Source organism: Ochotona curzoniae, unplaced genomic scaffold (genome assembly GCF_017591425.1).
Source record: "Ochotona curzoniae isolate NIBS_2020 unplaced genomic scaffold, NIBS_Ocur_1.0 contig_1870, whole genome shotgun sequence".
NCBI classification, from domain to species: Eukaryota; Metazoa; Chordata; class Mammalia; order Lagomorpha; family Ochotonidae; genus Ochotona; species Ochotona curzoniae.
The window spans coordinates 100,627-116,827 of record NW_024465234.1 but is presented as its reverse complement, the minus strand read 5'-3'; the positions used below and the strand labels follow the sequence as shown (position 1 = coordinate 116,827).

The following is a 16,201-nucleotide window of genomic DNA, read 5'->3' as shown; positions in this document are numbered from 1 at the left end:
GTTGTTCCATGTGTGTATTTATGCCTGTGTGTGTTCTGGGAACGTTGGCTTTCTCTGCCGGCTCTTTTGTGTTTATTCTTGGCAGGTGAGTCTTCACCAGCCTATTGCTTGGGGTTGATTGTGTTTTATTTCTAAAGTATGTCTCCTGAAGATAGTTTACACTTGAGGCTTTAAATAAATGCAGTGTGATGATGTGTTCCTTTTTCTCAGTGTTTAAGCCATCACAATCAGTGCTTCTTTGGCTGTGATTGGATTTCCACCTGCAGTTTAGCATGTGTCTGCTACCACTTGGGTTTACAGGCAACTTTTAAAATATTTTGTGGCATGAGTTCGATTTCTACCTGCAGTTTACAATGTGTCTGCTACATGTTCAATTTTCATCTACTGTATAAAAATTTTCTGTTACAAGTTGGATTTCCACCTGTATAAAAAGTTTCTGTAACAAGCTGGATTTTCACCTGCTAATTATAAAGTTTCTACAACATGCTGGATTTCTGCCTGCCATTAACAATGTGTCAGCTACGTATTGGATTTCAACCTGCAGGATTTAATGTTTCTGCTAAAAATTGCAATTCCATCTGCCAATTATAGACCTTGGGTTACATTTAGTCTTAGGCTTAGATTTAGACTCAGACTCAGGCTCAGGATAAGGCTCAGGCTTAGGCCTTAGGTGAGGTTTACAGTTAGGGCTTGTGTTCCACGAGCCAGAAATATGGAGAAAAGGGAGATGTCAGGAGTGGAGGAGTTCAGGCAGCAGCACGGATGGTTCCATCCACTTGGCCCACTCTTCCCCAACATCAGGCCAACTGACATGCTACAAGACCCCTCGCCCACAAATATATATTTACATACACACACACAAACAGGCAACTTCCTGAGCAGCCCCACATGCTCTCTCGTGGCCCTGAAATAACCTAGATCTGTTGTTGTCCAGCTTTCCTTCATAGACAGCTAGCCCTAGAGCTTCATTGACAAGGGGGTATAAACACAAATTAAAGACAGCTGCTGAGGTCTGTCAGACCAACCCAAGGTTAGTTACTGATGCTTCTAATCATAAGGTCACCTTGAACAAACGTCCCCTCAGAACCTGCCGGCTGAGGTCTAGGGGCAGCCCTGGGAAGATGCAATGAAGAAGACACAAAGGCACTCATTCATGCTCCATGCAATTGGAGCTAAGGTATGTAAAGAGGGGCAGGTGTTTGGGGCAATGCACCAAGCTGCTGTTTGCCATGCCTGTACCCCATACAGTTCAAGTCCTGGCTGCCCCACTTTCATGCAGCTCTGTGCTATTGCTCCTGGGAATGCAACAGAGAATAGCCCAAGTGCTTGGATCACTGCACCCCTAGCAGGAGTTCCTGGCTCCTGGCTTCCGCCTGACCAAGCACTGACTGTTTTTGTCATCTGCAGAGCAAGCCATTCAAATAAATTTTTAAAGATATATTTATTTTTATTGGAAAATCAGATTTACAGAGAAGGATAGACAGAGAAAGAACTTACATTTACTGGTTCGTTCCACGAGACGCCACAAGCACCAAAACTCAGGTGATCTGAAGCCAGGAGCCAGGAGCTTCTTCCAGGTCTCCCACACAGGTGTAGGGTCCCAGGGCTTTGGGCTGTCTTCGACTACTTTCTCAGGTCACAAGCAGGGAGCTGGATGGGAAGTGGAGCAGCTAGGACACAAGCCAGTGCCCATTTGGGATCTCAGCATTGGAGTGGTGGTAGAGGGAATTTGACAAATGAGCCAATGTGCCAGGTGCTGCTCAAAGAAATATTTAAAAAGGAAAGAAAATCAAGAAATTCTAAGAATATGGCCTTAACTGTCAGTCTGGGAAAACCCACAGGTTCAGAGAAGGCTCCTTGGGAAGGTGGCATAGATACATTTTCAGCATCTATTTATTGTACTAACTGAACACCTGTTTCTTAAAATATTTGCATGAAATGCACATAGCCTTGTAGAAACAAAAGCAATACAGGGTCTTGGCATGGTAGCTCAATGCACTAATCCTCTACTGCAAGTGCTGACATCCCATATGGGCACCTGTTGGAGAGACCTGGCTGCTGCACTTCGCATCCAGCTCCCTGCTGGAAGATGGCCCAAGTGCTTGGAAACCCATGTCAGAGACCTGGAAGAGACTCCTGGATCATGGCTTTGGATTGCCTTAACTCCAGCTATTGTGGCCTTTAGCCCTTAACCAGCAGAGGGAAGATCTCTCTGCATCTGGTAACTCTTTCAAATTAAATAACTATTTAAAAGACTTAGACATTCTTCTCATTGTTTCTATGGTTCCCCAATGCATTGCCCTAAAACAGCTGCACGGAGAAAGAGGTGTAGGCAGGCATTCAGCAGCAGTATTCCTTCAGCCATGTTGCTGCCTTGGTCTCCATGCCCTCTCCTGTGAGTGGCCTCTGGGCTCAAGTCCTCAGGCTTCTGTGCTTGATCCAGCATTGGAGGAGTGATCAGCATCATCTCCCTTTTCCCCTGACTTTGGCCTTGGCCATCTACTTCTTGGCCATCTGGGGAAGAGGTGAAAAGCCAGTTCCTCCTCTCCCTGCACCCAAACCCAGCCTCACTGCAGAACTAGTCCTGCCCTCCTACCGTCTACCAGAATGAGACCTTGCCCAGGCAGCCTCTGTCACCTCCAGGCTGGATCTCAAAGTGAGACACGCGGAGTGCCCCTGGACCTTACCGGCAGAAGGGAAGCAGGCTGATGGGCAGCTCCGTGACTCAGGAAGGGTCTGCTGTTGTGAACCAGTTAGGGATGGGGGTAGAGATGACAGAGTTCTACATAAGGCAGAATGGTTAACAACGTCTAGTCTCTGTAGTTGTTGCAACTTGACCTTAAAGTCATGAGGACACGCTGTCACATCCTGTTTTCGAATGGGATCAAGTCCTCCCCATCCCACTCTCATTTCCTTTCCCATCCTCATCCTCCCTTGTTCTGCCCAGCAGCCTCTGTTGCCCTCCCTGATGCCACTGACAGGTCAGCAGACAGGTGCACACTTTCTCCAAGAAGCCTTCCAGATTTCCACCCTCCTTCACACCCACCCCAGCCCTAATAGTCAACTGGAGCAGCTGAAGTCAGTCCATCTACAATGCATGCGAGTTCTGCCCTCTCCACTTGGTGCACACAGACCCCTCAGCCCCCATTTTCTTTTCTTTTTTTAAAAAAAGATTTATTTTATTGGAAAGGCAGATCTAGAGAGAGGAGGAGAGACAGAGAAGATGTTCTGTCCAATGATTCACTCCCCAAGTGACCATAACGGCCAGTGCTGCGCCCATCCCAAGCCAGGAGCCAGGAACATCCTTCAGGTCTCCCACACAGGTGCTGGGTCCCAGGGCTTTGGGCCATCCTTGCCTGCTTTCCCAGGCTGCAGGGAGCTGGATGGGAAGTAGAGCCACTGGATTTAGAACCAGTGCCCATAGAGGATCCCGGCGCATTCAAGGCAAGGACCTTAACCATTATGCTTTCATGCAGGGCCCAAGCCTCCATTTTCTGTGCGGCTGCAGCCAGTCCAACTTAGTCTGCCAATATGGCCTGTGACCTGCCAAGCTCAGCTGAGCAATGGTATTTGTCACAGGAAGTGGAAGTGAGTAACTCAGATACATTTCCCCCTAATAACATCTATGATTGACATTATGGTATATTATGTTAAGCTTCTGCTTGAAGAGCTGACATCTCAAATAGAGGATTTAGCCACTAGGCTATTGCACTGAGCTCTAGTGTAAACTCATTTCTGGGACACAGTTTGCTTTGTGAAAGGAAGCATGGGCAGGGTGGTGGCAGTGGAATAGCAAGTTGAGCTGTGGCTCCTGGCTTCAGCCTGGTGCAGACATTCCTGCTGTGGCCTCTTTGGAACCAATCAATAGGTGAAAGCTCTCTCTCTTCCCCTCACTCTGTATTTCAAATCAATCAATCAATTAATACATGTGTTTAAAAAGTTGATTTACAGGACCCTGCACGGCAGTGAATCAGCTTATCCTCCTTCTGCAGGTTTCTGTGTCGGGGAATATGCCATCGAGAGAATGAAAGTCTGGTCAAAAGAGAAGAAAAAACTGCATGCCATACCTGTGACAAAGAAGTAATTGCTACAAATCAATCTTTAAAGTTTTGTTTGTTTTTATTTGAGAGTCATATTTATACAGAGAAGGAGAGAGACAAAGAAAGATCTTCAGTCCACTGATTCACTTCCCGAGTGTCCACAAGAAGCCAGGAGCTTGTCCTGGGTCTCCCACATGGGTGCAGTGTTCCAAGGATCGGGGCCATCTTCCACTGCTATCCCAGGCCACAGGCAGGAATTTGGAAGGGAAGGGGAGCAGCTGGGACAGGAAATGATGCCCATAGGGGATCTCAGTGAATGCAAGGTAAGGACTTTAGGCATTAAGCTACGATGCTAGGACCCTGCAGATCAGTTTATTAAGATGTTTACTTTTATTTGAAAAAAAAAATTCCACCAGGAGAGAGAGATAATTGATCCATTGTTTTACTAACCAATTAGCCGCAACTGCCAGTGCTGACCTAGGAACTAGGAGTTTCCTCCTGTTCTCCCATGCAGGTGCAGGGTCCCAAGCACTGGAGTCATCCTGCACTGCTTTCCCAGGCCACAAGCAGGGAGCTGGATGGGAAGTGGAGCAGCCAGAACTCAAACCTGTGACTGTAGGAGACCTTGGCGCTTGCAAGGGGAGGCAATAGCCACTGAGCCATCGCCCTGGACCCTGTGCCTTGGTGTTCCAGCAGCGTGGGTACCCACAGCACATTCTCTATCTCCTGGAAGAAAGCAGGGTTGGGCCCGGCGTGGTGGCCTAGTGGCTAAAGTCCTCCCCTTGAAAGCACCAGGATCCCATATGGGTGCCAGTTCTAATCCCAACAGCTCCACATCCTCTCCATCTCCCTGCTTGTGGCCTGGGAAAGCAGTGGAGGATGGCCCAAAGCCTTGGAACCCTGAACTTGCTTGGGAGACCAGGAGGAATTTCCTGGCTCCTGGCTTTGGATGGGCACAGCACTGGCCGTTGCGGTCACTTGGGGAGTGAGTCATCGGACAGAAGATCTTCCTTTCTTTTCTCCCCTCTGCATATCTGACTTTGCCATGGAAAGAAATCAATCTCTCCTGAGGAGATCTCTTAAGTGTTAGCCTCAGATTTCAGCATCCTTACGCTCCCTAGTTCCTTGAACCATTGGAGATTCCGACATCCTGCAGGGGAGAGGAGGCTCCCTTTCGTGGGGAGAGCCGCCCACCCGGGCTGAGGGGTCTGTCCCCTCTCGTCCAGGAGCTTGCAGCAAGGCATGGAGGTGCACCTGCGGGAGGCTGGGCTGTATAAGGAGGAAGGGAACCAGCGGTACCAGGAAGGGAAGTACCGAGAGGCCATGAGTAGGTACCACTGAGCCCTGCTGCAGCTGTGGGGCCTGGACTCGAGTCAGCCTCCCCGATAGCTGACCTGAGGCCATAGGGCCTGGCTCTCATGCCTGAGCAGGAGAGCGTGCTGCACACCTTATAGAGTGACTGCTACAACATCCTGGCTGCCTGCCTGCTTCAGATGGAGCCAGTGAACTATGAACGAGTGAGAGAGTACCGTCAGAAGGTGCTGGAACGGCAGCCTGACAATGCCAAGGCCTTGTATCGAGCTGGACTGTCCTTCTTCCATCTGCAGGACCATGACCAGACTTGGCACTATCTCCTGGCTGCCCTCAGTCAGCAGCCCAAAGATGCCAGTGTCCGGCAGTACCTGCAGTTGAGACAGTCAGAGCTCAGCAGCTACCATAGGAAAGAGAAGCAGCTCCACCTGGGCATGTTTGGCTAATGAAGCCCAAAGATGCTTCTGTCTCTGAACTGAGATGGACTGCAGAGGTTCATCAGTGGACGGCCGTGCACACCCAGCCATGGGACGCCTGAGCCTACACGTGAGAAATGTGCCCTGTACCTCCTACCCAGGTGGATTTCCGTTTGGGTTAACAATGTGTAATCTATGTCTGAGTTTTGTTTGTTTGATCCATCTGAACATCTGTTTGTATATTTTCCTTTTGGGGATATTTTCCTTGAGAAAAACAGTCAGAAAACATTGATCCACTGTGGTGGAATAAAATTTAGATCAGGCACCCTTTAATGATGGATATTGCTGGATGAATTCATCTGCAGGGTTCAGGGATTGCACAGGGTCAAACAGCAAGGATAAGCAGAAAGAAGTTTCTGTATTTTCTCAAATGCCCAAACCCAAACTAGAAAATGTGGCTTTTTAAAAAAATCAGATGATTATATATTGGGCCCAATGTATTAAGATGACAGATTTTATAATTCTTCAACTATAATGCCGAAAAAAAAAAAAAAACTGAATCATAGGAACATGTGACATAGAAACAGTACCCAAAGCAAGCAGAACAAAAGCAAATGTGCTTTGTGCCTCTTACCCTGAATTCTGCGAGAGCTGAGTTCCTTACTGAGGAGAGAACAGGGAGGAAGGGCTAGTCCCGCTTGCTGCCTGTGACTCACCCCATGGGACCTTGGGTGCCAAGGTGGCCTCGGGTGCCATCAGTGGGGCTGACATGGACCCCATCAGCTGGAGCTCCTTTGCTGTTTCGTCCTGCACCTTGATATTGCGGTAGTAAGCATGTCTTTATTCATCCTGCAACCACAGGAGAGTGTTAAGCTGAAAAAGAACCAACTACCCCAAGTGCACACAGAAACCCTTAGGCTTTTCTCAATATCCATCTCTCTTCCCAGTAGGGCAGACTCCCTCCATTCCTATCCGCATCTTTAAACAGCACAACCATCAGCTTACAAAAAGTCTTTCTGCCAAATCTTACAGAGTCCCAAAAACAGAACTGCCAAAAAGGAAATTTCCTACTTATCTTCCAGGCTTCTTAAATTGCTCAGCTTCAGCCTTGTTGGCTCCATGTTATGGTGGCTTCAGATTTTCTATGTTTTTGGCTTGTTTTGCTTTTGGATCTTTTATTTCAAAGACATGATGTTACAGCAAGCTATCTTTAGTGAGGAAAAAATTAAAGCATTTTAAAATGCAAAAAAAAAGAAAAAAATAAATATATCTGTAAGAATAAATGAATAAAAAAATAAATCTTAAAAAAAAAAAAGACTTAGGCTTATGTGAATGCCTTTGGCCTTAGACTTATGCTTTGGCTGTCAAGTAGACCTTAGGCCTTAGACTGAGACTTAGCTTAAACCTACAAGGAGGCCTTGAGCCTTAAGCTTTGACTTAGAGGAAGGCCTTAGACCTTAGTCTTAGGTCTAGGTTTAGCCTTATGGGTTTGTGTTTTGATAATTATTTGGTTTTTCAAACATTTTGAAAAGTTTTCTCTGTAAATACATACACATGCATATATATATATATATATATATATATATATATATATATATGAAATAAGACTTACAGTCAGAAATAAAGTGCAGAAGTGCAAAACCCTTCCACAACAACCTGACACACCATGAGTTACTGTAGGAATCAATGCTTGGTTGATTAAATGGATGCTGAACATTCTCCAAAGCTTAATCTCCTACTGCAAGAAGAGTTGTGTATCATATTCAAACTACTGAAATTATTGGCTGTTTCCACATCTGAATGATGCATATCAGCAGGTGCTGTGGCCTAGTCAGGGTGCCCCCCAATAACCCCCACAAGCCCTGGTTTTTGTGCATGCCAGACTCTGTTGCAGCCTAGTACATCCCAACACACATCCCATGTGGCGCTCATGCACATCCAAGGTGCTGTGGCTTAGTTCACCCAATCCAGCCCTCATGTATGACAACAAATTCCACCACATTGTCCAGTCTGACTTACCCCCAGCCCTGATCTTTGTGCTGACCAGCGGTAGAACAGGCTAGGAGGGCAGTGCTCACAGTTCCCCTGCCAGGCTTGTTCCCAGCTCCAGAGCTAGCACTTACTGGGGAGTACTGCAGTCCAGCCTGCCATGTCTTGCACCCAGTCCAAGCACTTGCCAGCTGGTGCTGTGGCCTAGCCTGGCTGGCCCACTTCCATCATGTCTCTTGAGGACATCAGGGGTGCTGAAAAACCTATCCCAGCCTTTCTTGTCCCCAGACTTGCTGTCCCTCAGGCACACCTCTCACATTCTGATGTGGAATTAGCAGCCCTCAAAGGAGTCCCCAAAATTCCTCTACCAGGCCCACTCTCACCCCAGGTCTTGTGTGAGGCAGCAGACGCTGCAGCCTAGTCTGAAACATCCAATCCCCAGTCTCAGCATTTTCTAACAGGTGTGACAGCCTGGCACATCCCTGTCAGCCTCCAGTCCCAGCTCTCATGGCAGGTGCAGCAGCATAGACCGGGCTGACCCACTCCCAGATCTCATGTCAATCGACAGGTGTTGAGGTCCAACCCAACCTGGCCTGCAACCTGTCCTGGCTCTCACTTGTGTCAGTGTGTTCTCTGGACTGACCCTGGCCAGCATGCTCCAAGACCCAGCCCACACATGTGTCAACAGGTGGTACAGCCCAGGCTTCTCTGGCCTGCTCCTAGCCGCAGGTCTTGGTGTTCACTATCCAGAGCTGCAGTCTACCAGAGAGTTTGTTTCCCTAACAGGCCTTCAAACTCATTAATTGGAAAACTAAATCAAGGATTTAGGCTTTATGTGGCTTTTGAGGTAGATGGGTCTTGGGACTCTAAGTCCTGCCACATGACATGCCACTTGTCAGTGGCAGGCAGCATTCTATGACATCACAGTCACTGAGAGGTGCACCCTCTGGGTGGTGAGGTCAAAGTGGCCTGTAGCCTGCTGACTGCCGACCTACACAAGTATTGGTAGTTGAAGCAGGAGACATAGTTGGAGTGCCAGATGGATTCTCATTTGAGGTGAGTGGGACTTACTCTCTGCCTGTGATGTGGCATGGGGAGAGTCACTCCCAGGTCGGTGTCCCTGGATTCCCATTTCTGATGCCCATGGGTGACACCACTGAACCTTCATGGCTGTCCCTGTGCTCAGAACATGTATACAGCTACTTCACTGCTATACTGTGCTGTGTGGCAGGTGCATAGTGTGGGACATGAAATCATGAGCAAGTATTCTGTTCAGCTGTGATGGAGGGGAGGGGAAGGGCATGGACAGAGGCAAGCCTTTTGGAGCTGTACCCCCCTTGGTCAGTATATCATCACTGTCCTATGTTGGCACATTCCATGATTGTGTCGGGAGTGTGGTCATCTGTCCCTTATCTGTGGTCACAAGATAACATGTACAAGTAGGTGATACAGTAATTGCTTAGGTATTTTTTAAACTGATGAGACACCACCAATGCCAAAGGCCTCCTAGGTTCCCATCTGGGAAAGCATCCAATGGAGCAATGCTTCCCAGTGAAACAACATAGTGAGGGTCATGGAGCCATTAACCCTCCAAATTTCCTGAAATCCAGGACAAATCCTGGAGGAACCCCACCTTTAGGCTCCATCCTATCAGGGGCTTTCACTTTGAAAACAATCTTGAGCTGGAAACGTACCTATTCCCAACTTTTTAGTTCTATGCTAAGCTGAGAAAAGAAAACACCGAGCTTTCCCTGGGACCCTTAGATGGGAGCCCCCTTGGGGACAACTGTGTCACACCACAGAGGAACATAGGGGAAACCTACATAGAAGTCAGCCAGGGTGGCAGGAGGAAGCCACATAACCAAGAGTGTGGAGGAGGAAGCTTCGGGCAGCCAGGCTAAGCCAGAACCCAGGAGTCTGGGCCCAATGTGCTTGGGTATCTGGCCTCAGCGTTGCCAAAGCTGACTGTGATGGTGTGTCTAGTGCTGGCAGGGCTGAGCTGTTGCTGACAGTGTCTGCTGTATGCCCCATGGCTCGCCATCCTGGCAGTGGGCACTACAAGAACTGGAGGCCTGAGGCCTCTCCTGCACACATGTGCTGTACCTGTCCTTGTGCTCAGCACCTGGCCAGTGTCACCTTCTTATGGGTTGAGGACTGGCACTGGGCAATCACAGCTGTTCATACCTGAGCCTCTAATCAGTGTCCAGACCAGGCCCTGCTCCTGGTCTACATAGTCCAGCCAGGCTGGTTTGAGGTCTGGGCGAGCAATGCTCAGCCGGCTGCTCCTCTCCCCTTTATCCCAGCAGGAATCCCTTTGCCCAACACCTGAAACACCAGAGAGGAGGGGAAGAAAGTGCTGGAGTTGACAGTGCTGGGTTGGGGCACATATAGGAAAGGAGGTGGAACCCTGTGGTTCCCCACATCTGGTCATTGCAACAACAGGCATAGGGTGAGAGGACCTCAGTTGGAGAACAGACATGTGTGAGCTTCCTTTGCTACCATATACTCAAGTAAAAATGCCTTCACAGCTGTTCTGCAATCAAACTATAAAGGAAGAGGTGAAAGAGGGGAAGGTCTAATGGGACATGGGACCTTTCCAGTGGGTGACAGGAGGCTTTGGCACCCTGGTTCCATGGCACCTGAGCCTCAGCTCTTCCCTCTTCACTGGCCCTGGAGAAGCCACAGGGCCAATCCCTGGTGGCATTTCATAAAAGTGATACTTAAAACCCTGGCCCTCATACCACATGAGACACCACTTGTGAGTGGCTGGCAACATTCTATGATGTCACAGTCACTGAGCGGCGCACCCTCTGGGTGGTTAGGCCAAAGTGGCCAGTAGTCTGCTGACTGCCGACCTATACAGGTATTGGTGGCTGAAGCAGGAGACATATTTGGAGTACCAGACGGATTCTCATTTGAGGTGAGTGGGACTTACTCTTTGCCTGTGCTGTGGTATGGGGACAGTCACTTCCAGCTAGGTGTCCCTGGTCTCCCAATCCTGTGTCCATGGGTGATACTACTGAGCCCTTTGTGCCCTTATGGGGAGGTGGGTATACAGCCACCTCAGTCCTACACTGTATTATGCACTGAGTATGAATATATGTCTATGTGGGGGTCTGGGTGGGACCACATTCTCCTATTCTGCTCCACATATCATCAGCTGGGGATACAGTGGGGTACAATGGGTCTGGCTTTGAGATCCCTAGGGACGCAGGAAGCCTGAGAGGAGCAGGGTGACTCATGGGTGTGGATGCCCAGCTAGAAGAGGAATCTCATACCTAGGAGGCCAGACAGAGGCTGTCCCTGCATCACCAACCCTCTGACCTGTCATCTGGGAACCGGCTAACAGGTGCCTTCTGCCTGGCTGCTGCAGTCCTCACCTCTGTGTATGGGGACAAATCCTGGGACATGCATATCTGTAGATTCACTTGTGTTGGGTCACACTTGAATGTGTATCTTACAGACATGACTGGGCCATCCTGAAGACTCTGAGGGACAAGGAGCCTGCTCAGGTCATCCGTTTGTATGAAAAGGTACAGGCCAGGTGGCTGTAGGATGGGGGTGGGTCCCTTGCCTCATTGGATATGCATGTAATCACTGATCCTGGCATCCATGGGAAAGAAAGAGGGATGGCTCAGCTGTCCTTGACTTTGAGCACCCTTGGCTTCTGACCTGGATCCCCTCTGTTGATTACAGGGACCCTATCAAAGGCCCCTTTTTTATATTGGAGAAGAAAACTACTACAGTGAAGACCTTGTGCTGGACAGGTTCGACATCCCGTGGTGAGTTATTGGCACCCCAGCTCATCTCTGGCTATGGGTTGGTTTCAAAAACTCCAGCAGCTGGCATTCTGGTATGGGGGTCATGTCACTGCCTGCAATGCCAGCATCCCACAAGGACAAAAGTTTATGTCTTAGCTGCTCTACTTCTGTTCACTTTCTGATGTCCTTGAAAAGCAGTGAAAGATGGCCAAGTACTTAGGACCCTGCACATGCATGGAGATCCGGATGAAGTTCCTGGCTCCTGGCTGTGTCCTGGCTCAGCCCCAGCTGTTCTATTAGCTGGAGAGTGAACCAACAGAAGGAAGATCTCTATCTGTCTAATAATCTATGTATCTACCTATCTATGTGTCTATCTATCTATCTCTCAATATCTGTTTCTCTGTTACTCTTTCAAACAAACAAACAAAAAAGCTGTAAAGTACGTCTATAAGGAAGCACATCTGTCCAGCAAGTGCCTGGGTCTCAGGGACCAGACCATTGTCCTGCTGGGATGAGGCCTGAGGGACAGTCGAGATATCATTTCTGGGCTCTGAACTGCCTGGGGCATCCAAAGTAGAGACCAAGGTTCAACTATTGCATTTATGTGAATAAGAGAAGCCAAACAATATTCCTTTTCTGCTCAGTTCAAAGATCATCAACATAAAGAACATAAATAGAGTATGCGCAGGATTTAAGGAGCTTGGAAATTCTCACACTGCCAAAAGAAACGAAGATTCTTCCTGATTGTCTTCCTCCTCTGATCCCTACAAACACCTTTTTTAGTCCTTAGGGATCAGCATCATCCTCACAAGGTGTGTTTGGTTTTTCCACTTGTGGCTCATTTCCTACAACATCAGCTTCAGTCCACCAACCACAGACACATGACAGCTGGGTTCCTGCATAAAAGGACAGTGACAGAGAACGGGGATTCTTAGAATACTCTAGGGCACACAGATTGCATACTCAACTGTGTTTCATGTTGGGAACCCTCTGCAATGTGACTTCCAGTGTCTCGGTGTTTCTCTTTGGAGCGGCATTTCACACAGGTGAACTGGCAGCGGGTTCATGCAGACTTAACACAGCTACAACTTGGAGGGAGCCTGTGATGTCTGATTTGGGGTCATAATGTCAGAGTTCAAAGTGTCAGAACTGAGAGTGTACAGAGCGGCCTCGCTGGTGACTGTGGGACAGGGACTGGTGGGTGGTTTTGTGACTCTCTGTTAGGACACCTAGGAAACCGCTGTGCTACAAGGTTGGACACTCATCATAGCTTTTCTAAATCCAGGCTGGCCTCACCTTCAGATCACACAATTAATCAAATATTTCTCTAGCACAATCTGATGACTGCTGTTTCATCAATTAATATTCAAATTCACATAACATTCTGGTCATTTTTAATGACATAATCAGACATAATAAACACCAAGGCATTGCAAACACTGCTGAATAGCAAATCTTCAACAATCTGACATGTGACATATATGTGTTCTCAAAAAAGAAAAAAGAGAGATACATGTATTCGCTGTACTGGGGCAGACAATTAAAAATGTCATTGTGCAACAAAATCCTCCGTATTGTTCTTCATGTGTCACTACACATTGCACTATTGTATTAGAATTAGAAACAGGATTTTCAGAAATATTAAGAGAAAAATGGTTCATACATAAATTTTAATTTGTAGATATACTAAGCTATACAAAGGATTCAAGTGAGCACATCAGAAATTGCACAATCCTGAATCTTATTAGTGGTCTGGAAGCTTGTTGGATTTGCAGAAAATTCAAGGTATGGGTGCTTGAGCACATGACCTGGTACTTAATTAGAAATGGTTTCTTAATAGATCTGAACAAATGGAATATTAGAATAGTCTAATCAATGAGCCTAGAATAGAAATCAGAATCAGAAATCCAGCTAAGATTTCTGATATGGGATGTGAGTGTCCAAGGGACATTTGGCCACCATACCAACTACCCTGTCCTCATTGATTTTTAAATGACATTTTTCCAATGACTGATTGTGAGGAGATTAAAACATATTTGTTTGCTACAAGTATCTTCATTTTATTTTAAAACAATTGACACAGTAAAAAAGGAGAGACAGTGAAAAAGATCTACACTCCACTTGATCATGTTTCACATGGTCGGAACGGCTGAAGCTGAGCCAGTTTAAATCATACAGCACTCCCACATGGGTGCAGTGGCCCAAGGACTTGAGCCATTTTCCGTGGTTTCTAGGCCATAAGCTGGGATCTGGATCAAAACCAGTGACCATATGAGATGCTGCTGTCACAGGGAAGATTTTCCCCAATCCACTTTCCATTTTGAAAATATACATATATATATATATATATGCACATCCATGTCTGTGTTTATATATATAATTTATTTACATAACAATGTTCATTCAAATATATATCCTTTGCTTATTTTTTTAGCTGAATTGGGGAGATTTTGATGTTGCTGTACTGTTTTGACTATATATGCTAATGCTAGTCCTTGATCACATAAATAGTTTAAAATATTTTCTGACATTCTTGCAGTTGTCTATTGTTTCTTCTGATTTTAAGTCTCATAGCTTGATACAGGCTCACTAGCATTTTGTCCAATGACGTGGAGGTCTTGTCCACATCAGATTTCCTATATTGATATCTGAAGTTGTGTTTCTTGTGCTTTCTTCTAATACTTTTATAGTTTCAAGTAGGCGTGTGCAGGGATTCATGCCATGTGACACAAGCCTGGCAGGACTCCATACACTTGGGGTTTAAGAACGTGGAACTCCACTGTGCAGGTCAATGCACTGACCCATGCCAGGCAATCAGGGCCATGTGTGAAATCCATTCCTAAGACTACCAGACCCAGCACCTACCATGCCTGCAGGCCCAGCTAGGCACTCCACCCGCGGAGCACATGGATCTGGTACCCACGTCACCCAGAGTGGCATGGCTTACCACACCTCAGCATTCTTAATGTGAAGTGACTGGTATTGCGGCTTAACCAGGACACAAACAAGACCATTCTTATTCTCAAATCTGTCAGTAGATGTTATTATCTGATCCATTCTAGCCCACCCCTGGACCTAACCCACATGTGTCTGGGGGGTAATGTAACCCAGCCGTGTATGGCCTGCTCTTTGTTGTTCTTTCACTCATCTGAAGGGACTGTGTCCTGACAAAGGAATTCTCCAGGACTCCACTATCAGATCACTCAGTGTCATATCTTGCAGACCAGAGGGTCCATGTCCAGGGTTGTCTTACTACCTCTTGTGGCAGAAAAATTGCCGTTGCCCAAATTGTCCATACAGAATTCCAATTTGTACTATTTGATGCTATAGCCCAGTCATACCTGATCCAACCACAGACACAGCTCTCACGTGTTACAATGTGAGCCAAGCCATAGTCCAGTCACTTCTATATTACCTTGCCTAGCTCTCATGAGAACCAGTGGGTGATGAAAACCTGTCCAGTCTGGGGCTCTCCAGTGCCCACTCCACACCCATGCCAAGGAAGACTGCAACCATGTCAACTCCAGAATGCTGCCTCCACTCTAGCCTTTGCATTCACCAGTGGGAACCCCAACCTAATCAGGGCTTACCCTGAGCTCACAGCAAGTCTTGTTCCCAGCCGCAAATCTTGCGCATAACAGCAGAGACTGCAGTTCCACAGGGGCAATATTCTCACTGTTGGGTGCTGTGATCCAGCCCTGCCAAGTAAGGCCCCAAAGCTAGCTTTCATGCGCACAATGGAGTAATGCTTGGTGGTCGTGATGCTAGCTACCCCAGCTGAGGTGTTCCACATGTGCTGGTGATTAAGTCTGGCCATTAATGGTCCTCTTGTTCCTTCCACCCAACAACTTGGTCTCAGCCCCATCCTTTACTTGTAAGTACTTGTAAGTCTTCTCAGTGATATTCCTTCTGTAGTCCTTCCTCACCTGGGTATGAGTCCTTATGTCTCACATGCACTCCACTCCATCCCAATCTCCGAAAACCTGCCAGGTAGCTTACAGGCTTGGCCTGGTACCTTGTTGCCCTGGCCATCTGGATCAAGAATCCACAGAGTTCCCATTCTTGAGGTGTTGAGCTGCCCATGAGCCTCTCAGTGCATGCAGGCTAAGAAGTGCCTATGTGTTACACGCAAGCCTCTTTTGCACTCCACTTCCATGGGGTCAAGCTGCCTGGCCAACCTCACTCTAGAAACAGCAAAAACATAATTTTAAGCCACTTAATATCCACAGGATGAATTGGCCTAACATTCCAGAACTAAAAAGTGGTAGGGCCATTGACTCATGCAAAAAGAATAGACTATGTGTTTCATATAAACATTAAAGGAGAGAGTCACATTCCTCTCACTCCACTGATTTCCTTGAATCCAACCCAATAAGCATTCCTTTCTTCCTTATCTTAAAATATGCACATAATTTGGAAGCCATTTATTTTCACAGGCTTAATTTTCCCTAACCATAAAATAGTACAAAAATTTTCTAAGACCAGAGATCACATTTCCAATGTTACATAAACATAATGTAAAAATAACAGTTCTAATGGTGTTTTTTTGCCGTTTATATTTCATGCTTTGAAAGTTCCTATGCTGGCCTTTTTTTTTTAAGATTTATTTATTTATTGGAAAGTGAGATATACAGAGAGGAGGATAGATAGAGAGGAAGATCTTCCGTCCGATAATTCACTCCCC

At 47.0% G+C, this 16,201-nt stretch overlaps 1 pseudogene; it reads left to right on the top strand.

Moving 5' to 3' along the window:
• Window positions 1-5,282: 5,282 nt before the first annotated feature.
• On the top strand, window positions 5,283-6,339 carry LOC121149008 (annotated as a pseudogene).
• Window positions 6,340-16,201: the final 9,862 nt, after the last annotated feature.